The sequence below is a fragment of the Pholcus phalangioides genome, unplaced genomic scaffold (genome assembly GCF_987345545.1).
Source record: "Pholcus phalangioides strain wild (caught in Gottingen) unplaced genomic scaffold, Ppha-v1.0 ptg000021l_1, whole genome shotgun sequence".
NCBI lineage: Eukaryota > Metazoa > Arthropoda > Arachnida > Araneae > Pholcidae > Pholcus > Pholcus phalangioides.
In genome coordinates this window covers 12,319,129-12,327,410 of record NW_028301614.1, presented here as the reverse complement: position 1 = coordinate 12,327,410, position 8,282 = coordinate 12,319,129, and the positions used below count along the sequence as shown (strand labels likewise).

Below are 8,282 nucleotides of genomic sequence, written 5' to 3'. Positions count from 1 at the left end.
GTGGGCATGACCTGGGTCTTTATGTCTATAATGGAGGAAGGGGGACTGCACTATATGGGATCTGGTACTATATATGATTTTCATATGTAAGCTGTTACTTCCAGCTAAGTATGGAGGGCCGCCGGAGATACGGTTGATGTGTTGGAAGGGTCGATTTATCGTACATGTTCGTTGGATCGTACCGCATTTTACATAGACCGTTTTTACCATATAATTTAACTCCTGGGAGAGATGATAATCCACCATTTGAATCCGTGCCTAGCCAGGATTCCAGAGATTGATCTTATTTATAAAAATTTTATTCATAATAAAGAAACAGAAAGTAACTCACTCTTGGACGAGGGTAGAGTGGGCCCTGGATAGGACAGGGGACCACGAGAAAAAATGTGGTCCATAGGGGACCATGAGATGAAAAAGGTTAAGAAACACTGTTGTAGAGTATTATAAAAAACAAATGATTTAATGAAAATTTTTTCATTCAATACATTTTAATGATAAAATATACAGTGTGTCCTGTAAGTGCTAATGCTGTCTTTATCTCATCAACCGTCCGTCGTAGAGGCGTGGTTTCAATGTAAAAAATGCTAAAAGGCGTTCAAAAATTACCCTGTACCAGTTTTGAGCGTGAAAGTACAGTGTGTCACGAAATAAAAAAAATCTAAATTTTTGAACGCCCCCCTCGGGTCTTCCAACTTCCGAAGTTGTTGCCCTGTTTTTTCCGAATCGACAAAAGAGATTCTATGATTTTAACTGTAATATTCGCCGAGAATTCAAATACTGGGGAACGATTCGGAAAGGACAGCATAAATGAGGGAAAGAAGCGTTGCATCAGTTTTTTTGCTATTTTTTCATAACTTTTCTTCAATTTTTGAATGCAAATATATCTGCAAATATTGCACTTAGCAACATGGAAGTTTTTCTGTGGGACTCAGGAGATACAGGGCAACAACTTTCTGATTGGAAGTTAGAACACAAGAGGACCTTGTAAAAATGTAGATTTTTTTTATTTTGCGATACCTCTGCGTCGGACGGTTGATGAGATAAAGCCCACTTTGGCACTTACAGGACACCCTGTATAATGTCTGTGATTGGAGACCCGTAAACCTCGCTTCTTTAATTATAAAATTTACCGATTCGCTTTATTTTCCTCGAGCTGCAGCGGAGCACCGGTTGAGAACCGCTGTTGTGGAGAATTTCTAACGAGGTTAAGTAACAAAAAAAGAAGCCGACACGGTGTTTTTTTAACATGAAAACAATTTTAATACTACAAAATGACGTCATTTCGCTCGTTCCTAATTACAATATGTACATATATACCATGGATATGAAAATATTGATCTTTATAATACATAAATAGTTTATTGTACATTTCAGGTTGTGCACACCATTACGTGAATCCTGGTACCTGGATCGATCCTTGAGTTATTGGCAACGTATATGGCAACGTACCTGAAAATATATGCAAAAAACAAAAAGATTTTTATTGTATTTTCCTCAATATTTTTTTTCACTGTTGCACCTTCTGATTCTTGATTGTCACAAAAAATACACACTTCAATGCAAAAGACACTCCGAGCCATAGGTTTTTGGAAAGTATTTTCATGCACTCCGCTTATTATAATCACGGATAGTATTATCATTCTAGTGTTGTTATCACTTTTGCAAAGAATGGTACGGACCAATATTATAGCATGGGGGAAAAAAATTCATTTATAGTTATCGGGACTACTACTAAGCCAGACATGCACGTCGTCCATATTCCTCTGCGGAACTTCTAACGAATTGGTACATGTTGGAATGTGTGTGTATGTATAGTGAACCTTCCGTGTAGTTTGTCTGTGTGTAATGCTTTTTTATGTGTAGTGCTGCCATCTGCAATCAATTTTTTAAACTATGGGTTTTTTCTCAACTCATAGTGAGTGAAGTGTAATGAAAGAACAATTATGTCGTTGTAGCCCTGTTGCTCTCTGCGGCGAGACTTTTTATAGTTATCGGGACTGGATAATGTTATCAATTTTTTTGCGCATTCTGATGCTAAACTATAGTTATTTTCCCCCCGTGAAGTTGACCTTATCAGGCTTCAAGAGTTAACATACGCATGCCTAAAATCAGCAATAATTGTAATTCTTGAATGCAATTTTTAAAGGGTGTGTAATTGAATCGTTGATCAAGTGCTCGCAAAGCATGAAATTGGATACGACCATTGAGCACTCTTGCAGAGAACACATTGGTGCTCGCGAACAACAGGTTGAAGATGGCTAATGTAACAGGCTAGAAGCCGTTCTCCTCAACCCCCGTTGACAAACATTTCCGTACTTAAGGTAGCAATCAGTCCATAGTATTTTCTGTGATCCCTGTCCTATAGTGAAGGCAAATGTATGTCAAAAAAAGCCCTTTCCCTCAGTTCTTGATCAGTTTCTTTCATTTGACCAGATTCAAATTTCTTTTTCCCAATCCTTACTCAAGGGATTTATGAAATGCACAGTATATTGTGCACTAAAAAAATCGTGATTCGTGTGATACATTAGGCACTTCCATTCCAACGCCTCACGATGACTGAATAAATGCGGAATTTTTGCTCGAAGGAAAAAAAGTAGCCAATTCACATGCCTACAATAGGGCAAAATTTTATAATATGGATTCCCCTTGTGCACTTGGGTCATGCCTGGATTGCTCCCATGCGTTGAAATGGCCATGCCTTCAATAACTTGTTCATGAGGCCTACAATATGGGGTCATTCTTCCGAGAATTCTTACTCCCTTTATGCGTTTATCTCTAAAGTAATTAATAAAACATTATCTTGCCATTTATTCTCATTGTAAGTGTCAACCCCACAGTTGACATAATATCAATGCGACTGCCCTCAATAAGACAAAAAAAAGGAAATGAATGGATTTTTAACGGATTGTAGCCAAATATTAAAATACATTTCTTACATACATATTATTTCTAATTTAATGCTTTAGTCGTGGGTGGGATTAAATGTAGAAAATAATAACGTGATCCTTACGTATTCCCAAGGGATCAGCATGATCCGTCCAGGGAATTTGTTAGTGTTAGTAAACGTCCATGCCCGGACCGGGATTCGAACCCAGACCTGCACAGCTAGTTCCCTAACCACTCGACTGCCAGGCGGCAAATTCCGTCTATTTTAACTCGGGCTTATATTTTGGAGTAGGGTTTATATTACGAGTATATCTTGGAAAAATACAACTAGGGCTTATTTTTTTGGTTAGGAAACACGGGAGACGCGCGTTCTTAAGGATCTTTACTTTAATCAGGAGTCCGGAAAAATACCTCTCAGTAGAAATAATAATCTCTATCCGTCGTGACGTTTGGAGAGTTCCTTCTCTCTCTCTCTCTCTCTCTCACACACACACACACACACACACGCACACTGATTCTAGCGAACGTGGATTTCGTCAACCAACTAACGTACACTGTATGGACAGAAATAGCCACAAATTGTGGTAAACAGGTAAGGCCGCAATTTGTGGAAGCCTCCCGCTCACGACAATAGAAATGAAGTACAGAGTGTCCCACAATCGACTGATGGTTTTGAAAATGGGATAGCCAGAAAACGGTGACAGATATTGGATTCGTTCTTGCGGAAAGTAATTGTGCGGAAAGTCCGGAATTTCCGATACGTCATTCATGTTGCAAGGGGTTGTATAGTTGTTAAAATTAAAAAAAATTAACTTTTTATATGGACGCCAAATATCCCAAATAGAAAGTTGTTGCACTTTCTCTCCTGAGATATTACTGTCTGGTCCTTCAATGTTCAATATTCGAAGTTTCTTCTGATTCCAACAAAAAATTTATACGTTTTTAAGTGCAATGTTCGCTGAGATATTTGAATTCAAAAATTAGAGGAAAGTTGGGAAAGAAGAACAAACACTAACGGGCAACTCTTTTTTTGCCGACTTTTTTCTCAGACTTTTGAATTCAAATATCTCAGCGAATGTTGCTCTTAAAAACGTGGATTTTTGCCGACGTTTGAATTTTATTGTTGGCATCAGGAGAGACAGTACTTTACAGTACACCAACTCCGGTCGTATATCGCCGTACGGCAATTTCCAACTAGTAGAGCTGGTGGGAAATGAAGAGTCCATCCATCGGTTGTCACCCCAGGCTCAGAACTTGAAGCTGACGTTCTATGCCCGGATTCGAACCTAGATGGTAACCTTCATAGTGGAAGACGAACACCACTGTGCCACTCGAGCATCAGGAGAGGTAGGGCAACAACTTTGTGTAACTGGGTTTTTTGGGCACGGTATTCATATAAATTTTTTTTTATTTAATAACTATTCAACCCTTGCGACATGAATGACATCTGAAGTTCCTGATTTCACGTATTTATACTCTGCAAGAATGACTTTAATATCCGTGACCGTTTTCTTGCCATCCCATTTTGAAAATCGTTAGTCCATTGTGGGACACTTTGCATATAGTGGTACCTCGGCTAACGAACAATTTTTTCCAGGTACGCACTAGCATAAAACAGCCGTTTTTTTGTGAAATACTTTTCGTGCCAATCAAAATGAATAACAATGAGTAACTGCGAGCCGGATTAATTTGTTTCTCACCTTTGCTAAACATTCAATTTTTACTTGTTTAATGGCGTTTTGTGAGGGAGACGTTGCTGTGCATTCTTCAACGATGATACAAAAGTAAGTTAGCAAACAATAAATGACATTTTTATACTATTCAAATCTATTTAAATCATGAATACAGTGTGTTCCTTGAAGTGCAACATCCCATATATTTTTTAAATTGACAACAATGTTTTGTTATCATGTGGTGTTATTTGGGGTGCCTCATTTGCTTAATATATAACCCTCAAAAATTTTCTGAGAAAATGCATTTAAAAAAAGCCTTAGACTTGAATAGTTTGAATCTTGCATATACGGCAAGATTCATAATAGCGAACCGAACAGTCTGGACATTCCTGGAACTTACCTGCTCCATCTGAATGTATGTGAGAGGGATATGAGCTTACAATATCCCATGGTACACTTTTTTTTCTTTTTTTTGTGACAATGGCTCATGAGCCCGACTGCAAAGCGTTTATAGTGTAAAATAAAAATACGTTAAATTTTTCATTTTCCTTTGAATTCTCATTCATCCAATTGGGAAGTTATTTATCTCAGCCTTCTCGTCAGGCTTAATCGGTGTGCATCCAGCTTCACCTCAGCCACGAATCACTGGCTGAAGCTTTACGAACGTTTAGAACACAGAAGAAATTGAAGAAAGGTTTGGATCCTATCACCCCCCTAAGGGTCATTCAAGTATTAGATCAGTATCGGGGGGGGGGGAGGGGGGGTTTCAGATTTGCTGACTTTTGATGACAAGGGGGCAGGGGGTTTGAAGGTTGCTTACGTCATCAGCCACACCTTTTTGAATATATGAAATATTCTAAGCCGCTGACGAAATTTTGCTGACAATGGAGGAGGGGGGGGGAAGGGGGTCAAAAATGGCTGAAAATCTGTCTACGTAATACTTGAATGGCCCCTTGTTAGATTGGAATTCCACGCCCTCTATCGAAAAAAATTTGAACTGCATTTTTTTCTATACCAAAAACTCTCCCTTCGTAAGAACAACTTTTCCGCAAATCACATTCAAAGACGCCGATTCTCCTTCACTATTTATGAATTTTTAAGCTATTTACGAATTTATGGGAACCCTGTACCTAAGCAATTGATCTTGAGTGAACGTCTATAGAACGAAAGTGTTGACAATAATCACCTTACCCCTTGCGCGCTCTCTCTCTCTCTCTCTCTCTTTGCTTTACCAAAAGTGGTGTCCACCACCATGATGTGAGATCGGGATGATCGGATGCCCGACGGTCGTGTAGTGGTGGAGCTTGATGTATTTGATCACTGGAACCGGGGGTGGAAGTTGCTTAACGACCTTGATGATTTGGACGGGTTTGACGATCTTGATGATCTTTGGTGGTGCTTCCCACTTTTGTGGTTCCTCCCATCCACTCGAGGCCCACGGATCTACGGCCATTACTGTTGCCGCTAACAGCATCAGCGAAAGTGCCACAACCTGCAGTGAAAATACATGATATAAAACGATCAATGATTGAAGTGGGGATAAATAAAATTCCTAAACATTCCTTATATAGTGCAAGGGTTCAACGGAATCGACATCAGGAAAAATTTGATTGTTTACCCCTTACGACCACGGGAAGGCCCCGTGAATATGGTTTCTTAGCAGAACCCATAAATCGGGGGGTCTTCAACCTATCGCCCTTATACAGTCGAACTTGGTTAATTCGAAGTCCAAAGTCACAGGTAAAAGTACGAAATATCCAATTAATCTATCCCGGATCTGTAAAATGACTGCAAATTGCAACTTAATCATAACATTCACATAGGATAATAATTATCAATTATTAAAATTTTATTATCAGTTACGAAACTGTTTCCCAAATTTTGTGTTTATTATTCTTACGCTATCGAGGAAATATTATTTCGTTAACGCATTACAACTTGTACTTTTTACTACCTATTTTCATGACGACAAAGAGATTCAGATTTTGAATGTTACACCTTGGTCTATAGGTTGAAAAGCATAATTGGTATTAAGTGGTACACATACTCTATGCACTCCAGCAGAACACTGTTAAAATTAGCATTATAAATTATCAAAAAAATTCTCAAATTAGTCTTTAAAAATTTGCTGTTTGATCAAGAAAGGCAAATGTTGACTTGCAGAATGGATTTTCCAAACTGGATTTCCTCATACAAAAAACATGATTTTTTTTTCTTCCAACTTCGAAATAGCCAAAACATTTGAGGGGAAAAAATCCAATTAAACAAGAAATTTCGGCATTAAATTAGACAGAAAACTCACGGGGAATTTGTTAAAGTTCGAATTATCCAAAATTCGAATAAACGAAGTTCTACTGCATTTGTATCACGTGAATTACTATTAAGTATTGCACTGTATTTCACCATAATAAGTAAAATACAGTCAAATCCCGTTGTAACGAACGCCAAGAGACCGGAGGAATCAGTTCGTTAAAACGAAATTTCGTTATAAAGGAATTCCAGGTTACCTAGCATTGTTCCTATGTAAACTTATTTAGGGGATAGAAAAGTGTTCGTTAAAACGATATTTTTGCTATAACGGTATTCGTTAAAACGATATTTTTGCTATAACGGTATTCGTTAAAACGATATTTTTGCTATAACGGTATTCGTTAAAACGATATTTTTGCTATAACGGTATTCGTTAAAACGATATTTTTGCTATAACGGTATTCGTTAAAACGATATTTTTGCTATAACGGTATTCGTTAAAACAGAATTCGACTGTATATACTAGAAGCTCAAGGAAAGGTAAAAGATTTTCGTTTTTCTGTTTTCTAATCTGTAAATTATGTTAATATTGTAATTTTAATTCATATTTCAATAAATTTTATTTTACCTTAAAATCGTACGATTTTTGCACTGAAACTGACGCGGCGTTTCGCTTAAGCCGTCATAATTTCTCGATAACGTGAGTAACGAGGTTTTCTCAGAAACAGGTCGAAAGTAGTCTACTCACCTGAGCTTTCATTCTGATAATATCCTTGGTAGCTGCTCGGACAAGAGAAGGGATAAGACTTTTGCAGTCAAATGGACACTTACTGGATGACCAGCAGCACCGCTGGTTTCTTTTATATAGGTAAACGTATCACCCACTTCCGGCGAATTAGATCACATCACATCAACCAGGCAACGAACTCCGTAGAAAGAAAGAAAATGGGTGTTTCCGAAATGATTTTCCCATCCGACATTTTTTCTTTGTTTTTTCTTCTCTCGTCAACCAGTTGGTCGGACATAGATCACGCCCGCAGCTGGCCATCATCATTGCCTTCGGCCAGTGAAAGCACGGCGAAAAGCCAGTGAAAGTATCGCGGGGTGGGCAGGCAACACGAACCTCTTATTACACGTAAGTGAAAGTGATACATAGCAAGAAAAAAAAAAGATAGAAAAACGCATTTTATTCTTGTTCTCGGAGGCTAAAGATTGGTCCGGAACCGGATGTCGGACGATCTGCCCTAGATATTGCAGCCAGACCGAAAACTAACAAAAGTCCACTCATTTTATTTCGTTATTTTTTCTGTTTTTCTACTACAGTGGAACTTCGTTTATACGTCGCTCAGTTATACGACTTTCGCGTTCGTACGACGTTTGGCTTCGGTCGTAATTGGTTCCCATACATTTTAAAGTAATTCATTCATTTGACGCAAAACCTCAATTACTCGACGCGCGCCATTTTTGTATGCA

The 8,282-nt window shown here is 38.3% G+C and overlaps 1 long non-coding RNA gene across 1 annotated transcript; it reads right to left on the bottom strand.

The window, feature by feature from the left end:
• Positions 1–1,243: 1,243 nt before the first annotated feature.
• On the bottom strand, positions 1,244–7,956 carry LOC149070637 (uncharacterized). The gene is made up of 3 exons (XR_016195028.1): positions 7,558–7,956; positions 5,751–6,051; positions 1,244–1,449 (listed from the first exon to the last, which is right to left on the bottom strand). It is a non-coding gene; the product is annotated as an uncharacterized LOC149070637 (long non-coding RNA).
• Positions 7,957–8,282: the final 326 nt, after the last annotated feature.